We start from the raw sequence: 21,884 nt of genomic DNA, 5'->3' as shown, positions 1-21,884 counted from the left end.
AACTGCCCTTCATTACTCTCTGTCTGTCTCTTTCTGTCTCTCTCTTTCTCTCAGACACAAACACTGAATCGCTCTTCTTTGCTACCACAGTCATGTTACCCTCGTGTGCATCACCACCAGGTCAAAATCTGTGCTGGGCCTCAGTGAAGCCTAACTATATTACCGTAGGTCTCGTAGTACTTCAGTCTGCTAGGATCACCATTAAACCTACATTGATCATCCTCATTTCAGGCCTAGGTTCCTTTAACATGGCCAGGGCATCGTTAATAATGCTCCATACAGCAGCCATTTGACATTTCCTTTAATTATGCCTGTAATTTATTCATGCACTTGATCCTAGGAGCTTGTTGTGAAAAGCTTCCTCCAGGAATATTTTATCCTGCTCCTCTCGAGGCTCATGGATTAACCATCTTAATAGCAAACCCCTGAAGGTATTACTTCCTTCACTGTGTGTGTGCGCATATGATGGCAATGAGCATTGTGCCTTGAACGCGCGTGTTAAGCTGCAAAAGTCATTAGGTCTTATTTCTCAACCATTCAGGGGACTTAATGTAAATTCTCCTGTATTACTAGCTTGTCTAATTTTGGGAGAGCACAAAGAAAAGTGCAAATGTTTGCAAGATCTGTGCTTATCGCACAATGCAGAGACCCCAATGTTTAACCCAGTTTTGCAAAGGAAAACATCACCGCTTAATTTGCTCACTCTGCAGGTCGGTTAACAGACAGCAAAACACAGCAATTTCCCTCAAAGTAGCGGAGAAAATCTCAAATGCACACACTTTGAATGGGATTTAAGATGTTAATTATGATGTTTCTTGATCACAGAACATTGCTCAATTCCTGACTGCACACCTGACAGAAATTCTTCAGGCTGTGTGGGGAAAAATGTGTGCATTTGAAGACTGGGAAGTGGAGGCTCTTATATGAAAAGGACACGCACACACACGCACACAGGTAGAAACAGAAGGCAATTTGTCACTTGTAAATAGAAAGTAATTTGACAATTTGTCACTTTGTCAGCACTGGAGGAAGCACGCTATAGCCTACTTTATTATTTCATGAAAAATTGAACAGCTATTGCTTCAAATATGTAAACTTACATCACTTTCGCTTTTGTTGTAATCATTTTTCACAAAACCATAAATCCTCTTCACTTTTTTCATATCCCTTTGCTCTTGGGTATAATACGTCTGAACATAAAAACATCTCTCACCTACATGGTTGTCAATCCAAAAACGATTTGGGTGTTTTCTGCAGTTCACTTCAATATATCACACAGAGGCTTCTAATGATGTTCTCACTCTCTCTCTCATATTAAGTCAGTACCACTGGTTGTTGTTGGGGGGTGGGGGGGTTGTGTTCTTTTTTCTTTTTTCTTCTTCTTCTTTTTTTTTTTTTTTACATTTCTGGTATCCTTACTTCATTAGCCAGTCTGTTTTCAACAGCCTTGCATAGAAGACTAATGGGCCAGCATACCTTTTATTGCATGCTGCAGTTCCATGGCTGTGGAGGTCCATTACTTTTGAGGATCAAGAATTTACTCTCTACTGCTGCTGATACGGAGGCCTTGCAAGGGGCTAATGAAGGGAAAAGATCCACTTTGAGATAAATCCTCCAGTAGGTCAATAAAAAATTTGCTTGGCAGAGAAGAAACCTGTAAGTAGAAACCAGCTTGTGAGGTCTGAACTGGGGTGAGTCCATCTATCTAGATAGATAGATAGATAGATAGATAGATAGATAGATAGATAGATAGATAGATAGATAGATAGATAGATAGATAGATAGATAACTTCAGAATACTTGTCCTGTATATACAGTGTGCACCTTATTGGCCACATACCTGTGCACATTTCAGTCCTGACTTTATTCTTTACCATTCTTTACCTTTATTTGTTCAGCTTTTTCTTGTCCTTGTTCTTACCCGTATGTCTGGTCCTGTGTTAGTACATTGAGAGCAATGAAAAACATTCCTTGTATGTGTACACATACCTGGCCAATAAAGCTGATTGTGGTTCATGAGCTATCTTGAATTAAAGCTATATTTTCATGAGTTTGATGTGGGCTGTGGTGCTGTGTATAGCATTTCACCATTAACTAATTAGCGATGATTTGAGATGTTGATTACACGATACCTGAACAAGCAAACAAACAACCATGAAATTGGAAGCCTCTGCCTGCCTATTCAGTGGATTTACATTGTGAGTCACTGGGTACCGTACTTATATATTGTACTATATGCATTGTAAAGAGTTCTTTTAAGGGAAACTTTAAGGGCCAAACTCTCTCTCACTGCTGTGTTGATATTTTCACATCTAACTCTAATTTAGGGTTTACTTCGACCAAACAAGATTTCATGATTGGAACAGCAGAAAGACAAACCAACGGTTTTGGTGATTTTTATGTTGTTTCTGTTGAATGAAGTGTGTTTTACAATGGTCTGCGAGGTAAAAATTCTGTTTCTGTCAATGGAGTCTGGTGGCTTTGAGGACAGCGATATAATGGCTGGTTAAACAAAACAGATCTTACTCTTCAACAAAAAGCTCTGTGCTTGTAGGGATCCTTTCCTTAATGTTGTCAGACACTAAGAATAACAATCTGAGCCGATCAGTGGCAAAACCGGACACTTAGTGGATGTACATTGATGTACGCAGTCGTTTTCACAGCTTCTGGCAAATTTCAAAAGTTGTTGGCTCCATCAGTCACTTAGACACAAAAACACAAGAAAATAGGGTCCATATTGAAAAAATACTGAAATTTCTCTTTAACGGCTAAAAAGATGGACTTCTGGATGGATTTCTTGCTACAACAGATGGTGGTGTGGGTGAACGCCTGACTGTATCCACTATCGGCTCTTATCCTTCTTACTCTGTTAAACAGACTCATGCAGAGAGACGCCTGGGGAGCAAACAATGGCCCTCTTCTTTGCCACAGGATGTAATATGTTTAGAATATATAATATGTTTATTCGAAAAGTGGTCATAATCTTGATCATAATTTATCAGCACTTACAGTACCACTGCTGTGCAACAGAGAGGCTACTACTAATTATCTCTAGCACAGTTTCATTAATTAAATCAAAGTAACTTAAGCAATTCACTGTAATGGTTGATTACAGTAAAATGCCACACAATAATAAACTAATATGTTGTACAGTTGCAGCTCCAAATGATATTTATACACAAAATGGGCACATACAAATTTTTGGTGGAGCTCAGAATGGTCATTTATGCCAGAGGCTGTCAGAGGTGTTGATCCTCGATGGCCATTCAGAGGCTGCAGTTTGTAGTGTTATTAAACAAATGTCCGGTTAAGTGTTTTTTAGTTGGCGTTGGTGAGGGTCTACTTGTGACCAGTGGTTCTCTTTCCTAAAGCAGTTTTCTTCTCACCACCGATTTCAGCAGTGAAAACTACTGAAACAAAAAAGGCAGCTTCACACGAGTGAGTCATTCCAAAGTTGAACCCCAACATGCCAGCTTTTACTGTAGACGTCTGAGAATAGCAGTTTTTACTATGAGTTTTTCGAGTCAACATAAGGCAACTTAAAGAAGCGTAAAGAGGCCACAAAGTCTGTTCCTCTCCCTCTCTGCAGCAGTGCATCACCCATGCAGTAATTTGGGGGTTTAGTGGTTTACTCAAGGGATCTTTAGCTGCGTTTGTGGTCTGTAACAACACCCACCTTGCAGTTGATTGTGTGCAAATTTAATAGCCTCCACTCCTCAACCAGTGCCAGGAATCAACCCAAGAGAGTGTCTTACAGTAGTTTGTTGATAGTCAGTATCTCTACCTCTAGGAGTTTGGAGTTTGACAAGATTAAATTGCGCTGACATCATCATCTCCCGATGCCTTTACGGCCCTGGTAAAAGGTCCCTAAATCCTAAACTCGCAGTGCAGACAGAATTAGACGTTCTGCCTATAGCCTTGCACTGCCGAGTGGAAAACATTGAGAAGGGAGCAGGTGGCAGCAGACATTACTGCCCACGTCCGTCCTCGTGCCAATCTTAACAGACATTTTCAGTGTCGCTCATTTAGTTCTAAATTCTGCCGATGGCAACACATAAAGTGATAGCAGAATCAAAACGGCTTTAATGCTTTCGTTTCAGTCAGGACGTGGGGGAGGGGAGGCTTTAAGTGTGGTAAAGGATGGCAAGAGGAGATTGCTAAATGGAACAACTTGCCGTGTGTGAGGAAGTCTGTCTTTCTCTCATATTCAGGGATACTTTATTTGACAAGATGAAGGAGACATCCAGATTCAAATCATGCTTTTCGACAACTGACACTGTTTGTATCCATGGAGACTGACCAGCCTCATGTACCTCATGTTTATACTCATCTAGACATCAACAATGTTTAGTTTGTGCGGCTGTCCCATTTATCTAAGCAGCTATAAATATTTTAACTGTAAAACTGTTGTGGAGGGATGATACAAAAGTACTTTCAGCTGAATATTCATTAACTATAAATATTTTATCTCTCATTTCACCAGCTTTCCATTGATTCAGCCTGTCTGTGTGTGTCTGTGTGCGTGCATGTATGCGCACAAGTGAGTACCGTATGTTGTTCTCAGGATTCAATTTTGCTGCCTGATATTAGGTTGTCTGACATCTGCAATCAATAAAGCTACTGAACCTACAAGGTCAGCCTACCTCACATGAGACTGGCAATTTTTCTCTTACAAGAAGCTGCATGAATCTACACAGTCGCACACAGTCTTTGGTTTGCTGCAGGATCACGTTTTCTTCTCTTGAATATTTTTGGAGTGGTAATATGGACATGAAAGAAAGATACCATTGTTAATATTTACTTAATCAGAGGAAGTGAACCCAGCGAATGAACAAATTAATATGTATGATTCCATATCAATGTACATGCAGATTAATTAGAATATGCAGATATCTTTCAAATACCTTGCATATAAGGCCAGTGCTTATTCAAATGAAACATTGGGACACATAAACCCATCTATGCCTGAACAAATATAATCTGTTATTAGCAGAAAAAAAGTGTTTGGAAAATTCTACAGCTTCACCAAACTTGCTTAACCCAATAAGTGCCGTCTGTCCCTGTGGTGTGTTACCTTAAATTAAATGTTTACCTCCTTCACGAGAAAATGAGGCAGTTGGGATTAGTGTTTACTTTCATTTTGAGAGCATTAGAGGCGTACATGTAAGTGAACCATGCTGTAGAATGGAACAAACAATGGGGATATCACCCAAGTGGCTTCTTTCCCATACTCTTCCTCTCCAGAGACAGTTCCCTCCATTCTGATGTGTTCAATGAAAAGATCCATCCTGGGTGAATGGGATTTAGATAAATATAGATCCAAGGTGCAGACCACTGTATGGATTTTCAATAGTCTCTTGCTAATGAATGTTTTCACTCACTACCTGTCAATGACACAACAATCCCATGCCTTTAGCATACATTAAAAGCTACAGACATATTAGCATGTGTATGAAAACAGAAATGATCTTGGCTGATTTTCTAAAGATGTGCTTTAGTTGCAATTAGACACCAACATCAACATGCAGTACACAGAACAGTCTCATCAGCACACTCGAGAAAATGAAAAAACACAATCAACCTCAAACAGCTGGTAACGAGCAACGACTCGGCAGTTCTCAAGTGTTAACTTGCATGCTTTTTTGGTGACAAATGATGCAGAAATAGTGTGAAAAGGCGATGTTTTCTCATTATGGCCACCATGACAGTGTTAGATCTGCTTGGCTCTCCAATTTTCATGGATGATCATTAGCTGGTTAAGGGTGAGCACATCTGTTTTCAAATGCCTTTGCCTAGTTTAGCATTCAGGATGTCAAAGACATGAATTATTCAAAGATCTTGATTAGCATAAAGGACCCCTTAATGGTCAAAATGCTGACTTATGAGTGTACATGAAACAGAAAATCTATATTACAAGTGTATGAAGACAAAACCTTGTTGGTGCACTGTGAAGAAACTTGTGAAACTAAATGTGGTTGTGTCTTTTTGTTATTATGATGTACGGCCTTCATTTAGTACTGCACTTGTTTCATCACACTTAATTGCTGCTGTAAACTAAAGAAAACTCATCTAAACTACACCAAAGTGATGTGATCTCCCACGCTCATTGAGACGATCATTATATATACACATCTCAAGTTTTATGTGACACTTTGGTAACAAATAATTCATTCTGTTCCTTCACAGCTTTCATTGTACAAGGATTTGGTCAGTGTGATAAAGAAATAACATAGCAGGCATTGATGTTGCACCAATCTGGACAAACCTATGATGACATTTGGGATATTTAGTTATTCCTATCAGCTGACGATGCACCATTTTGAAAGCTGTGATTCTGAAACGATTCAGAAGAAAAGGGCATCATCTACCAGTTTAGACAAACACATGGGCTTGTTTGAGCCACACACAATCCTGTAACCTTGTATCAACCTGTTCTATTTGCTGGCAGCTAAAAATATACTCATTTTTTCAGCGCTGTATAAGGCGAAGCAAGTGAACGTAAAAACACACGTTCATACCCATGCTTGATCTCTCCCTGTGTCTCGCACTCCCTATATATCCAAAGCAGAGCACAGACTGGCACAACAAACCATAAATGCAACCCTTAGTCACATATTCCCAATGTGCACGTGTATTAAAGTCATTTAACATTTCAATTTCAATTCTTCCCTCGGGCACCAATAGTCTAGCGAGCCTCCTGTAATACTGTTAAGTGATGATGATGTAACTTCTCATACTCCACTGCAACACTGATATTACACACACGCACGCACGCACGCACGCACGCACGCACGCACGCACGCACGCACACAGACACACACACACTCCTGGGTCTTCAGTCAATAAATGGAGGCAGCTGGCTTTGATTGCACTTATCAGTCAACATTTATTCCCAGTCCATCTCCATTTAGCGCCCATCGCAATGCTGTTATCTTGTTGGCCAGCAAATATGAGATCATTTTCATTGCCGGTACAGATGAAATTTTGCATGAGGCGACTGACGTTCCTGCTGTAGTCTACACAATACGACCAGTAGTTAAAAATGCGTGCAGCGTTACGAGACACATTCTCTGAAGCATTGCTGTTCAGGGAGAGCATTGCAGAGCACGGCGTCACCTCCTTTCTTTCCACAACTCTTTCTTCCAGTCTGGCACTCTTTTATGAACACGACACTTAAAGGTAAGGTCGCACACCTGTATTCTGCACATCAGGCAGATATTGAAAATTGTTCTGAAGGGAATAGATGCAGAAAAAGATCCCTGACATCTTCAGGTCAATGTGCCCACCTGCTGGGCCTCAACATAAAGAAGCTCATAATTGGATAATTTCATACAGTGAGCAGTAGTTCATCCTTGTACTATGAATAATCCTTGAAGCGCTGCTAATATTCACAGTCTGAATGATAGCCTTGCAATGGCAAAAGGAGTATCAGTCAAAAGTACACAACAGTGCAGATGCCTCTGAAATGTTGCTTTTATGGCTGAAGAAACTTTGGTGTGAATCTCATTGTCTATGATTCAAATTTCATCTGAACCAAATCTTTTATCAAGTACAGTGAGTTGGAATTTCAGCCAGATATCTGTCATCTAGAGGACCCCACATCAGTCCAATCTAGCACACACACTTTTGACATTTCTGTTACACTAATATTGATGTTTGACCTGAGGATAATCAATCGGGCATTTAGAAATAGGCAACAGCCGACATCAAAATAACTTTCAAACACTTAGAAATGCTTTTTGAAAGTACTTCCCGCAAAATGTTGCTTATCCTTAAATTTGAAAAAAGAAAGTCTGTCTTTTTTTTCTGTGTTTTGTCCACTTTCTGCTTTCTCTTCGCTTGCATTCGGCCTCGTTCACCTTCCGTAAACAGTTATCTGAAGGTCAATTTGGGGAAGACAGGCAAACTTTTGCTAAAGATATCAAATAAAGAGCGAAAATGTTTTCTGTAACAAATTGTGAATTAACGGTCACTGAAGTTGACCTTTCACCTAAACTTTGGTAATATGGTATGTACTGTGTGTGCATTAGACCACTAAACCACCAGGGACCCCCAGTCCTTTAGAAATTTTGACAGCCACTTGCAACATCCAAGACCGTGGTGAAGACTTTCTATGAACTGAGGACTATTTTCCTTTACTGTAAGGTCAGTGGATTTGGTGATATGATACATTTTATTTTAGGTCAAATCTCTACCTGTATCGCTGAAATAACTACACAGACAGCAGTATGGAGACTACAGGGAAATGTACTTAGAAGCTTCCTCTAGTGTTTAACACCAATAAATAAAATATGTCCACGGCCGACCCAGCAGTAGAGACGCCAGAAGAATATTTCGTACCCCAACCAACTGAAAAACCCTCACAGATCTTTCACGTTCAACCAAGAACAAAACACTGGCAGTTCTGGTGCAGGTTTGATGCTCAAATGCACCAGAGAAAAGATGCCACTGTCCACCTACTGCATGACATTGACTGTGATATAGATACTGCACATATATCATCCTCTGTAACACAAAATTGGACATAAATATAACCTTTTTTATTGTAATAATATGGCTTATTCAGTCAGACATTCCCCAAGCTTCTCTAAAACAAAATGACACCAACAGGTGTTGATTGAATAAGCCCAAGAAACACTAAGATGAAAGCCTGGTTACATTATTTTAAACTTTCTGAGCATGGCGGAGTAAGGCTGGGGAAATATATCTCTTTGGATTGTGTTGCTGCATCCTTGCTGTGCAAGTCTGATCTGAGATTTCACTAGGGGGCATTGTTATACCGCAGGAGGAAAGGCCGACCACCAATAAAACATACATCCATTACTATGGCAACTACATTTTCTACAGCGCACTTCCTCCTCTGTGGAATACATTTTGTAGGTTTTCTCTGTCAAAAACATGTAACAGAGGTCAGTGTGCGCCAGCACTGGAACTGTACGTATTGATTAAAGGAAATTGCAATGATGAGGAAGCCTCAACACTTGAATAAAAAGTTTTATACTGCGACACAAACCTGGAGAGGAATTTTCAGATATCACATATCAGCAGTGAGTCAGAGGAACACAACCTAAGGTCAAGTTTACAGGTCAGCGAAGCAAAATGGCCTCATAATGGGTGAAAATGTGTGAACTCCAAGCTGTGCTCCGGTGTCTGTCTCTTTCTATGGAGGGTAATGCCAAGGTTCAGGATACAGTGTTCACTAGTTCGAGTGGTAATTGGACTGTAAGATTCTTCTCAATAGCCTTACATTAAGTTTGGACCTTGTGGGAACTGAGCGTGGCATGGACAACTTGACAGCGAAGCATTTTTTATGGTCTATACATGTTAGGGAAAGTTTTAGTTATCTTGCAATTCATGAAAACCCCAAAAGTCACAGCAAAATTTTCTACAAGTAAAACATAAAAAATAGTCATATCCAAGTGGACTGACTAATATCTCACATTTGAGCCACATTAATGTCACAGACTACATAGTATGTTGTTTACGTAGCAGTTGTGCTGTACACAAGGCACCAGCAAATTTAAAGGCCTTCCAACAAGGACATATTTAAAGGCCTGTGTTGGAGTCCATGATAAATGTATTGTGTCTGAATCCAGATCAGGACATAACATGTATAATTGTCACTCAGTGAGTTTGCTTTGAGGCTTGTACTCACTGTAAATATTATTCAACATCACTCAGGTTGTCACACTCTGCGAATAATATTGGAAATCTGAGAATGCGTTCCTCAAATTCTTATTCTAGTGCCAAAACCTTCTGAGATAGGCCTGCAGTAAATGCTGATTTTCATTAGGGATTAATCGGACAGTTATTTTCTTGATCAATCAATCAATCAATCAATCAATCAATCAATCAATCAATCAATCAATCAATCAATCAATCAATCAATCAATCAATCAATCAATGTACAGTGATTTTTGGGGCATTTTTTTCTGTAAAAATGTGTTAAATGATTGATCGATTGTAATAATTGTTTCAGGACTACTCTTATCTCCAAATGTCCCAAGACAGTGTGCCTGCCGGGCTCCTCTGTGGATGGATCCTGGCTAAGGTACAGATAATTAAAGCTGCTGATGTGCTCAAAGGGTCTGGATTTGTATGATCAAATGGAACACACTGTAAATGTGTTCATGTGCAAGAACGCGCTCTCTTCACATCCCTACGCCTCACATTCCCTCAGAGACAAACACTTCAGGTAACAGAGCGTCTCAGCTCTGGGACAGTGGAAACACACCATGCATTTTTCATTTTCATGCTTGGCTCTGTTAATTGTTTGCTCAGAGAGCTGATAAGTCTCTGGAGAGTGAAGTGAACTCAGATGGGAGTGTCGCCCTGTGCAAACAGTTTCATTTCGTTTTCACCTTCTCTTTCTAAGTGGGAATGAGGGATTTATTGTAAAGTAGTACATGTCCATTGTAAGTATGAGCTATTCTTCAGCTGTATCACCTCTAAATTTGAGCAGGGAAATGCGGCAGAGACAAGGCAGGTCCGCTCTGCAGCCATTTATCCTCTTTAGAAGTGTATGAATTAACAGAGATTGCCCTTTGAATCACCTATAATAAACAGAACTTCACGCGGAGGCTCACCTGTGTTTTTGCACTGAGCGCGAGTCTCCCTGAATCAGTGGGAATCTGCTGGCGTCGCTCTCGCGCCTCCGACTTCCCCCTAATTGACACCCGACGCGCTCGCGCACGCACACGCGCAATGAAATATTTTCCCCACGTTTTGTATACGCGCTTATTTTACTCCAAGCTTATGGCTGCCTGCCGCTTATAGCAGCCTCTATGACAGCAGCCATTCCGTCCTCAGAGTCACTGCGTGTCCTTTGACCTCTGCAGCTTCGAAAATAGGGAGACGACCTTGTGGGGGCTTGACTCCCAGTTGCAGTTGTTGACGGCGCAGTTTTTGGCCGACAGCCAAATAGTTTCTCACGTTGGGCGTCTGAGGTGAAGGAGTAGTTGTAGGAGTTGGGGTGTTCGTCACTGCCTCAGCACGCACTCACACCGCGGAGTAAAAGTTGACATCACTGTAAAGTTTTGGACTCTTCTCCTGGTAGAAGTCACCACTTCAGTTGCTCGTCTCATGGGTGAGTTTACAGCAGAATGTACCGGTAGGCGCAGTTCTCAGGTGAAGACCTGAACCTGCGAGCTGTCCGATCTGTAACGATCTAATGAGTCTGCAGACGTGCGTGTTATTGGAGCCAACGTGTAAAATTATACAGTGAAGGATATCAGACAGTCAGAAAGAAAAAGGCTGGAGCAAGTGTTATTTTTTTTTTTTTTTTTTTGTCTCGGCTAGTCGCTGCCTCAGATTCAGTATTTTCTCTGTTTCTTCCTCCCTCTGGAGATCAGGCAATTTTATGTGTGTAGTTTTTCTTTTCATTCTCACTTTAGTACATGAACAGGTGCAAAACATCTCCCCATGAATATTTAATGTCATATCACAGCTCTGTTTTCTAATAATCCGTCATCTCTTTCATGTGTTTTACATTGACTTTTTCGTTCTGTAACCTGCATGATGTTGCTGTTCTTGGTACCAGTTATCTGAAATCATTCAATTGACTTACACTTTTAACATGTCAGTCAGTGGCTCAAAGATGACTGGAATTTGTGACCCATGATTTATAAAGAGGTCTGAACGTGAGGCATCTCTCAGCAACATTTCAGGTTTTGTACCACTTTTCACCAGCATGTATTCCCATTTCTCATGCTGAGCAGCTTTTATCAATGCATCTCCTCCAGCAGATTTAATTAGAGTGTTAATTAGAGTTTTCATTGAGTAGATTTTCAGATGGCGATTTTGCTGCACGGTCACGTTAAACTCACTTTCTCACTTGCTTTCTACCTCTTTCAGAAGTTGGAATACTTGCATGAATGGAAATAGTTTATAGTGCGCTCACTTCTCCCGGTGTCTGCTCCTCCGTCTGCTCTCTCAGACAGTGAAGAGGAGTGGTGGCGGGTGAGTTGCCCAGAGCGTTGGCCACGCTGGGTCCTGTGAAGCTGCCCTATTCAGTAGCGAAATGGGTCGAGTCTCCCTCTTTGTGTGACCCAACTTCCTGAATCCTGGGATCCTCGCTCCCTGTGGTGATGGTTGGGCCCAACTTTCAATAAATTCATTTTGAGTACAACAAGTTGCCACATGAGAAACAGGTCAGCTTTTAATTTAAACTTTGAATCACGTCCAGTTATGTGTTCGTTCAGGCGTGGCGTTTCCCTCCCTCGCAGATCATTTCTTTGATGATTCACTTGAGTTCAAGCTAGAGTTCGACCGATAGGCCAGTGAGATGATGATATTTTGGAGCAGGAAAAATCCCACAGCTGATTAATTGGCCAATGCTGAACGTTTATATCAAAGTAATAAATACATGAATAGCGATTTAAATCTGGAACTGAACATCAAACTAAATGTAAAAAATCTAGATGGGAGAAAACAGTAAAAAATGCTCATTGCAGTTTTCCCCAGACGGAAAGTAATGGTGGATGTTTGGCATTTTTGCTTAAAAAAATATCAAAAAAAGAGAGATTCCATGATGAAAATAACTAATTTTCTGTCCATTGCTACAGCTTTGCTTGGATTCAGCAGTCCACTTAAAACACACAAACATTTCTGTCTTCGTCTTCTTCACTGAAAAGATTTCATTTTTTTTTTCCCCCTCAGCAAGAGTGCATCATGCAGGCTGTTTAGGCTAAAAGGTTCTCTGCAAAAATGGATTGAACCTTCCACATCTGTGGCTCAGCAGCATTTTCTGGTTTATTAGAGGCAGAGAAAGGATGATGAATTCTAAATGTCAGACGGTGAGTGGTTCATCTGAGTGCACTTCTATGAGGCGAGCGCTTCGATGTGAACTGACAGTGGATTCAGGCTTGAAATGTCATCATGCTTTGACACCGTGAAATGGAAATCAAAACTTTACAAGGCAAATAGCTCCTCAGTGGCAACAATGAGAGAACATAAATGGAAAAGTGTCCCTGTAAATCGTTGCCTGTTTTTTCCGGGGGTTGTACACACCATCACTCTGGGACAGGTATATCCAGCATGTGTTGCCACACGCCAGCTTTGCTGTCTCCATCTATCTGCTCTGCCTTCTGGACAAAAGAAGACATAGTAGTCTCTCAAACACCTCTGTAGTTGTATAATAGGAGCCTGTTGGAGAAGTTGTAGTCTTAGCACTGCAGTTCTTGGTTAAACCCTGGCTTAACAGGAGTGTTGAACTAACAAAAATACAACATTTTGTGGAATCAAATATTATAGTCTTACTGTCTTGTTATGAGATGCTTCATGTAGCACATTAATGCAACGTCCTGTCACTGTATATTGCATCGAATGGGTTTGAAATGCTACCAAATGTGCCGTGACAGAAAAGAGTATGTTTAGCTGCTGTCAGCATCTGAGCAGCTCATTGTTATCCATTAGGAGCAGCTAGTGCAGAGTAAGAGCCTTACCAGGCAGGGGGCGAGTTTCTCAGCCACTTAATCAGTGACGCGCTGGGAAGAGTAAAACCCCATGCAAGTCACTTATAGTCAACAACATTACGCTATCAACATGCTGCCGCCGCATGAGCAACTATAACATAACCCAATAATCTAATTTAGTGGTGGAATAAACTGTCCAGACTGCAAATAAGTTGGTTGTCTGTCCCTTCCAGAGGGATTTCAGATGGTTAAATGAGTGCATCTGTTGTTATCAAATTCTGAGAGCCACTGGGAATCGATCTGTGTGTTGGAGCTTTATCGATGAGGCAGACGCAGTTAGAGATTCCCTTAATTAGAAAGAATAGGAAGGGAGGGAGCACACGTACCAAATTCTAAGATTTTCTGCCATAAAGACTAACACCAACTCATAACATCAGACTGCCAGTTAGCTGCTCAGTATGAAGCAATTAAAGGTTTCTCAACTCTGTAAAATATAAAGGTTGTTAAACAGGCATAAGATACTCCATTATTCCATGTGAAAAGCTCTGCAACTGCAGTAGGAGCAACAACTAAATGTAAATGAACATATTCTGGATGAGACACTGAGATTTCATCGTCAGATCCATCTTATATTACTATAATCAATTCACGAAACTGTCTGCAGGAAATAAAACACAAAGAGCACTTTGAAGTAGATGGCAAAGGCTGCAGAATATCTCTCAGTCCTGAAGCAAAGAGTGAATCCCAAAAAAAAAAAAAAGAAATGTGATCATGTCTGCTTTTCCAGAGAAGCACAATAATCACATGCTTTACATATCAATGGAGTCGGAGAAAGCATTCATGTGGATTAACTGTTTAAGTACTGTTTAAGAAGATAATCTGAGAATGCTGCATACATGAATAAATTTAGCTGTCTGTGTACTTGAGGAGATAACAGCTGTCAGAAACATAGTGCCATAATTGATCTTTGCATGTTTAAATCATGTTTTGCACAAGCTGAAATTGGCCCAACAGCATTGTTCTGTATGAGAGCCAGTCTTCAGTACCACAGTGTGATCCATCATCTCAACCAGCCCCCGATACAAAGCTAATGGATAAAAAGAAAAAGAAGTTAAAGGGGAAATTTTATGTGTGATAAAGACAGGTGTCGTTCCCGTGGCCTTTCCTGCTGTGAGCTTTAGTTTGTGTAGCAACTCCCTGTTCCTGTGCCAGAAAGGACACGCAGGAATCCCTTCCCCACTTCTCGCTCAATAATTTAATGATGCTTGGTTGGCTTTGATCAGAAGATGGCCATGAAAGAGAAACTAAACGGCTTGAGCACTGATGTGTGTATTTGGTGAGGGAAGTTATCGCTCTCCTCCGAGGACAGCCAGTTGGGAATGCTTGCGAAATATTTACATGAGTCACCGACACAGAAGCTCTCTGCCGTCAACACCGTGGTTTAAAATAGAGGGGTCACTGTCAGAAAATGATTGTGTCGTCAGCCTGTCTGTTATGTCTTGACAGATTTGTTAGCGTCATACTTTGACCCATCCTGGGATTAAGCTTGTATGCTGTGGAAATGCCTTTTAAAGTTCCCAGTAAATCTTTCCAGCGTGGATACCAGCAGTGCTGTTACCATGGTGTCTGGCTTTCTGCCTCTCAGCTCTGGCAGTTCCTAACAACCAGGAGCAAAGGTCATGACCGCCCCAGTCGACAACTGTTTGGTGGAATAACCACCTCACACAGGGGGCACAAATGACTTTGCGCCCCTGTCTGACTTGGAGCAACTGAAATGTCTCCAGTCAGCGCAGGAGGAGCGGGATGATCTGGCTTGGAGGACGGTCACGTATGCTGGCCTCAGCCTCCCTCCACCCCCCGTGCTGCACATTCAGGAGCTTTTGCGCAAGTTCAATTGATAATAGGCTGCATTCCTCCGTGCAAGTGAGGAACATGGTTTCTGGCACTTGAAATGCTCTTCATGGCATTCATGTGGACTCCTACTTTTGAACAGTGCCCTCACTGTTTAGACCCCTCTTTCGACACAAATGCTCATTTTCAGAGAGAAATACCGAAATAAGTTGTGACATATACAGCACATTGCCTTGTTGACAGTGACAGCATGTCCCAGTTGCCAGACTGTGAAGTAAACATCCTCTCCATGTGTGGTCACCTTCTGCAGATTTCTCAGCGGATCAATGCAAACTCTGTTTTGTTTCGGTCCTGGAACCTGCAGAGAGGCTTAACCCTGAGATAGGCTTGTTCAAAATCAGGGCATGTCACACGAGAAACACCGGATCTGACTGTATAGTAGGCAAATGTGTGTGCAGTCATAATGATAAGAGGTCTTCTGCGTTTGACAGGAGTGAAGAATTTGGCTATGACTCATGGCTTCCATGTTCATACATGTTGGCTGGGATGATCTCCATGAGCCACAACAGCTCCACAACACTAACAGTCAGCTCAAAATTTGTCTCCTGTAGTAAAGTCTGTTCATTAAGTCTAATTGGTGTCATCCTTAAAATGTACTGAAAGCTTCCGAAGTACTCATCCAAGGTTTGTTATGTTATTGTAATTTATAACAAGATCAGAGTGTTATACACACACTATTTGATTACTAAAAATTTTTTTGACTGTTGCTGATTCATTTTCAGTCAGTCAACTAGTCGATTAATTAACTAAGGTTTGCAGCTGTACTTGAATCATGAAAGTAAAGAGCAGGAAGAGTAGTGGTGCATTTGATTTAATAACCACATGAGTTGAAAATATTACCTTAGAGGCTTCTTCCATAATTACTAGAAGCACCAGCCTGTTGTTGTGGTCAGCATGTTGCGCTCGTGTTGTAGAAACCTGTTTGAATTCGTGCAGTGTCAGAGTAATACATGTTGTTTTATCTTATTATCATATTTTGCCCAGGCCTCTGAAATTCTTGGCTCTATTTTTGTAGCTTATCGTGGGAGGATTAACTTTGACCCTTGCACTCCAAGCGCAATGATTTTGCTCATTTACTGTTTGTATTCCTAACAACGGGCTCTGAACTGAGTGTCTGTCTTTTCCTGTGGCTGGAATTTGATTCATATGCTAATGAGCTGAATTCCCATGGATTTGTCTCTCCTGTGGCATAGATATCACCCCCAAAATCCCCCCCCACACACATTTTTCTTTCACTCGCGCTCCCTAACTCCTGTGCTTTCTTGAGGTCACAACCTTGCTCGCAGTAATCTTAGACATGACTCTTCATGTGGCAGTATGGAGTTCTACCTTTGTTGATATGCAACTGCACTGCCATCAGGCCATGTAGAGGTTCAGGCAAATCAGCATGCAGCTCCCTGCTCATCTGAAACGCTTCTTCCATTGAGTAGATAAAGATGAGGCAGCTTGAAATTTCCCTCCGATAAACATTTTCTTTGTGGTTGGATTGAATGACTGAAAAGATTCTTCACATCAAAGTGTAAAATAGATTGTTTTTGTTACATCAAAAAGTGAAGGATGGGTAGCAGAAAATACTTATTGCTGATTGCCTCATAGGAGCCTATTTAAATTGTATATGTGGACATTTTGAACACAATTGTGGTAAAACAGCTGAACCACTGTCATTAATCTGTGTTTAACGTATGTTAAACTGCAGGTAACCATATAGCAACAATACTTGTGCTTCCCTGAAAGTGAGAGTTCTTACTGGTGAAACAAACCACTTAACCATGAATTATAAGTAAAATGAACTACAAGCTAACTTCTTCTGTGGTAAGTGACCATGGTATAATAGTGATAATGCACTCTTAGAAGTCCATATACAGTATAAGAAATAATGGACTCTGTGTCAAAGCAGTCTTCTCCTCCACTGTCACTGTTCACAGGTTTTGTGAGGATCTCATCATATATTACTGCCTACATACACTCAGTGGCCACTTTATTTGGTACATGTGTACAATCTAATCTAGTGTTTTTCCATCAAGCCTTCTTATTTGATGCCTGTAATGCCTGATGTCATAGTGGTGTTCATTCAATCCTATGTTTTACAATTGGATTCAGAAATTGAATTCAGAAAATGCCTTGCCTTGTTTCTTCTGAATGTGTACACATCAACACATTGTGAAACGAGTTGGTTAATGACAGTGGCAGTGGTATTAACATCGTTTTTAAAACATGCTTTTGCTGGTGGCATTGATCATAGAGGAGAAGGTTAAGCCCTTCTAGTCACTTTAAGTACTGTTGTGCCCTTTGGGGGAGGGCTGACCAGGTTAGGGGGTTAGGTGGAACCATTAAAAAAAAAAAAAAAGAAGAAAAGTGCACACATCTCACTGTTTATGAGCCAGTTTTGTAAAAATGTAAAAAAACATACTGCAATACACAATTTTGTAGAACAGCATTTCTTCAGACTGCATGTTGCAAAGCTAATTGCTTGAATTTCTGTAGCCTACATAGAACCAACACAGCATCCTTGCTTTCTTAAGCGCACACTTATACATATATAAAAACTGACCTGTTGTTATGATGACTCCTGTGCTGTCCCAGTCATGTGATGAATCGGGAAACTAAGTCCCATCCTGCAAGACTCCCACAAAAATCCAGTGACCGACATGTTTTTTAAAAAAACGGTGGTCTTCACTGTGCACCTGAGCGAGCAAAGCCTATGGTTACAGAACTAGTTTTGAGTGACTGAGTAAAACTCTTCTTCCACGCTGTTACGCTGAAAAACACTGAACCAGATGTAATGAACAGTAATAACACACTGGTTTATATTTATTTATATGTATCAGTCATGCTGTTATTCACCTGCGTAGTAGATTTGTGAGGGAGCAACTGTGCACAGTGCATGGAGGATACTGCACAGCCAAAAGCTTTTCCACAGGCTCTCGAGCTGCAGCCACAGCTGTTGTGTTTTCTGCTGCTGGTTGACTTGAAGCAGGGGGAGTTCAGTCAACATTCAGCATGTGGTCATTAGAAATGTTGCTCCTCTCTCTACTTCTCCATGGTAGCGTACGTTTTGTGTTACTTTGATGTTATATTTTTCATTTAGGTGATTCTGCATTTTTGTAACATCCTTTGATGTCCTCCTCACTCCTTGCACTGCCTTTGTGAGAAAATTAGGTATTTGATAATTGTTAGTCAGCAGAGTTCCCGGGAGCGATGTTGCAATCTCTGACTTACAGTAAACAGGCTTCAGTTGATACTTGGCGCTGGATGTGAGACCAGCCACCCTGACTTAAATCACAGCCTGCCAACTTGTTCAGTATCTGTGTTGAAAAATTTATTAACCTGACTGATGCTGTCACTTGTTATATGGCCCACCTGTTCACACGCTGAAAGATGTCAAGCAGTGTATCATCTACATACAGATTGATCCGGCCCACCCAGTCCTTCAGAACATTTATCTTTTTCTTTTTTTTTTTTGGTCTGGCACTTTCATCCACACACCAGCTCTCAAACTTCCGACCCAACACAGTGGAACCCCTAAAACACTCTTTAATGGACCCTTTCAATGCAGGCGCACAGACCAGAACAAACACTTTCATTCATGGGGTTCCAAAAATGCAAATGAGGCAAGGTCCTAACACTTTCACAGAGGTACTCCTGTCATGGGTCTGTGTTAGACAGCAGTGAGGCTGTCATTCACGCAGGGTGATGCAAGGTACAACTCCTATGTTTTCTGTCTTGAGTAATGTAGAAGCTCATGAACCTCTTCGAGCACTATTGGCTCTGAGCCACAGCATTGTTGTAAAAGATTAAAGGCAAATCGGGTAAAAACAAGCAAAAATAGCAAATAGTGTCGCGGCACATTTTGTCCACCGTGTCATTCTTACAGCAGGGTGACCCTGATTGTGTTTTTTTAGTTCACTTTTCTCACTGATTCGAAACAATATGACTCAAATTAAGCTTCAGTTGTCTGTTTTCTTCATTGCACAGTATAGTTTTAAAGGCTTAAATTTTATTCATTTTAATTTAAAATAAAAAGTTGTACTTATCTGATTGACTTTGTGTTGTGAGCCCTTGTCAGAGCTTGCTTCACATGTAATGATGTTTGCTTTGAGGGTGCACTTTGAAGTGACTCATGAGCCTTAGTTTCTTGACATGTTGCAGCAGATGCTTCAAAACTCACTGACTGCCAGCTCATCATGAGTAGGCGGATAAGTAACTTGTTTCTGAAGTGTGATGATTTTCTAAAGCAGTAGATGCCAGATGTATTTCCAATGCTGATTTTTTTGGATTTATCTGTCAACGCTGTTCAACATCATTATCCCTCTTCATTCCATCTAAAATTGCTCAGAAATTGTGTAGAGTTATGCATTTAACTGTATTATTATTCCCCCATATGTCAGCGATTAAAGGGTATTATATTTTGGAATCTGCACAGATTATGCATGATACCTCTTAATGTCAAACACACTTATGGGATTGGAGTCCTGGCTCAGATTCTCTTCATCCTGGCAAACAGATGTTATGGTAGAAATGTTGCTTCTGACCCTTTTGTGTCTTGCTTGAGGTGAGACTAGGCTGCAGGTGCAGGCTGTTTGAAGAAAGACCCAAAGTGACAGGAAAATGGCTCTTTTCTTTTCTCCTTTTCGTCCACCTAAAGCTTGAGTAATGTCATCCACAAACCATGTTTTTGGTGTTTAAAAGGAAGGGTGGAGGAGGACACGTAGGAGAGTGAGAGTGTTCACAATGGTGTGTTCATGCTGCAAGACCAGGCAGGTCCCACCCTGAGGTGAGGCTTCATAACTTTCTGTGTCTGAGCCCTTTGGAGATGAAGGTTAATCCCCAAGATCTAAACATTCTCTGTAAAGTGGTGTTTACCACAACTTGTCACTAAACACAGTTTCCTTTTTTTTCCTTCTTCCTTTCTTTTCTTCAGGTTTGTCTCCATGGGTGGCTGTTAATGTTGGTTCTTTCTTTTCCTTCCACCAATGAATAGTGAGATGAGAGGAGTTAAGTGTGTCAACAGGTGTATTCACTGCCTCACTTCAGAAAATGTACTGCCATCACTTGGACAAAAGAATTTGAATTGGGTAGCTATGTGCTTTTGATGGTTTTTATATATTGTTAAAGCTAAATCAATAACTGGAGATCGATTTGATTAAAACATGCATAAGAATTTCTTTACTTACTCTCACACAAGCTGCGCTGCCAAAGAAAAGTAGATCCATCTTCATCCACTTCAACCACTGAACAAAACATTAAACGCCCAAGGAATGAAAGTTCCCCAACGTTTCACTTCCAGTGTTTCATGTCATTGGAGCTAATCCTGTACATAAGTAGACACACAAGCATACACACATACACACAGTCATGTTTCCATCACTTTTGGGGACATTACATAGACTTACATTCATTTCCTTTAGTTTTACCTGAACTGTAACCATAACCACTACTTGACTAACCCTTACCTTAATACAAGTCTTCACCCTTAAAATTAATGATTTAGATTATGGGGACCTGCATTTTGTCCCCAATAGGAAGGTGAGTCCCCACAATGTGACTGCGTAAACAGATTTATGTCCCCACAATGTAAGGAATAAATGGCCACATGCACCCACACACACACGGTGCCAGCACTGTATTTTTAGGTCATTTGACCTGAAGAAGTAGACATACAGAAATCATTGTTAAATTAAAGACATGATATATATACAGATACGTAAACAAAATACTCTCCGTGTCACCAGAAGTCAAAACACAGGAGTGGAACCCACCATGACGACGATTTTTAACCAATTAAAGCTAAAAAGGGAAATATTGAGGTCATGTTAAAGGTAGTTTTTCATGGTAGCTTTCATTAATAACTAATGTTTGTAAACACAGCACTACAATATAATACCACAAAATGTTTTACGTCAAGATTTTGCAAACTTAGCTTTGGTCAAAACATTGAGAGAGTGATACAAATGGCGATTATGAAGCACAGTTTCTTCCATTTGTTGGATTTCTGAAGAAAGACTTAAGCAACCTAACTAAATACCACTTTAGGCCTTCACGATTATCCCATAAACTAATTACCAGCTTAGTTCAGACCATAGAGCACAGCACTGCTCCCTTGTCTGCCTGACTGCAACAGTGTTGAACAATGTGTCAGGGTGAAGGAAGGTGTGAAAAGGTCTTCTCGTGGCCTTTGAAAGGGAGGAAGTTGAGTGTGACTGCTTGTCTTCACACTGTCTCTCCCTGCACTGCTAGCTGTGGCAAACTGATTAAGCTCCTGAATGCCACTCTTTGTCACTCTTCACGTCTGCTGGGGACATGTTTCCATAGTGAGTCATGTTGTTTTCCAGCCCGTGTCACTCAACAGACTTCATTTTTTTTTATTACCATATCGTAAAGTTTTCTGTGAGGGAGAAAATTTCTGCAGAAAGCTGAAGGGGAGTAGAGAATCTGTTTGCTGTGGAAGTGCCCAACCTTATGGGCTGTGCCTTGGTATCAGGAATTTAAGGGTGTAATAATGTGCCAACTGCTTGCGTGCCAGGCTAGCGTCTGTTTATAGAGACACCTCTTCACAGGACT

At 40.9% G+C, this 21,884-nt stretch overlaps 1 protein-coding gene across 5 annotated transcripts in view; it reads left to right on the top strand.

Moving 5' to 3' along the window:
• Positions 1 to 10,995: 10,995 nt before the first annotated feature.
• chl1a (cell adhesion molecule L1-like a) overlaps positions 10,996 to 21,884 on the top strand; it is a 51,571-nt gene continuing 40,682 nt past the window's right edge. For all 5 annotated transcript variants that reach the window (XM_070968620.1, XM_070968622.1, XM_070968621.1 and 2 more), the window contains exon 1: positions 10,996 to 11,086. The gene's annotated coding sequence lies outside the window, so the exon portion shown is untranslated. The remainder of the gene's footprint in view (positions 11,087 to 21,884) is intronic.

The sequence above is a fragment of the Chaetodon trifascialis genome, chromosome 8 (genome assembly GCF_039877785.1).
Source record: "Chaetodon trifascialis isolate fChaTrf1 chromosome 8, fChaTrf1.hap1, whole genome shotgun sequence".
Lineage (NCBI taxonomy): Eukaryota > Metazoa > Chordata > Actinopteri > Chaetodontiformes > Chaetodontidae > Chaetodon > Chaetodon trifascialis.
The sequence above is the reverse complement of the archived record's forward strand: the minus strand, read 5'-3'. Positions and strand labels throughout refer to the sequence as shown.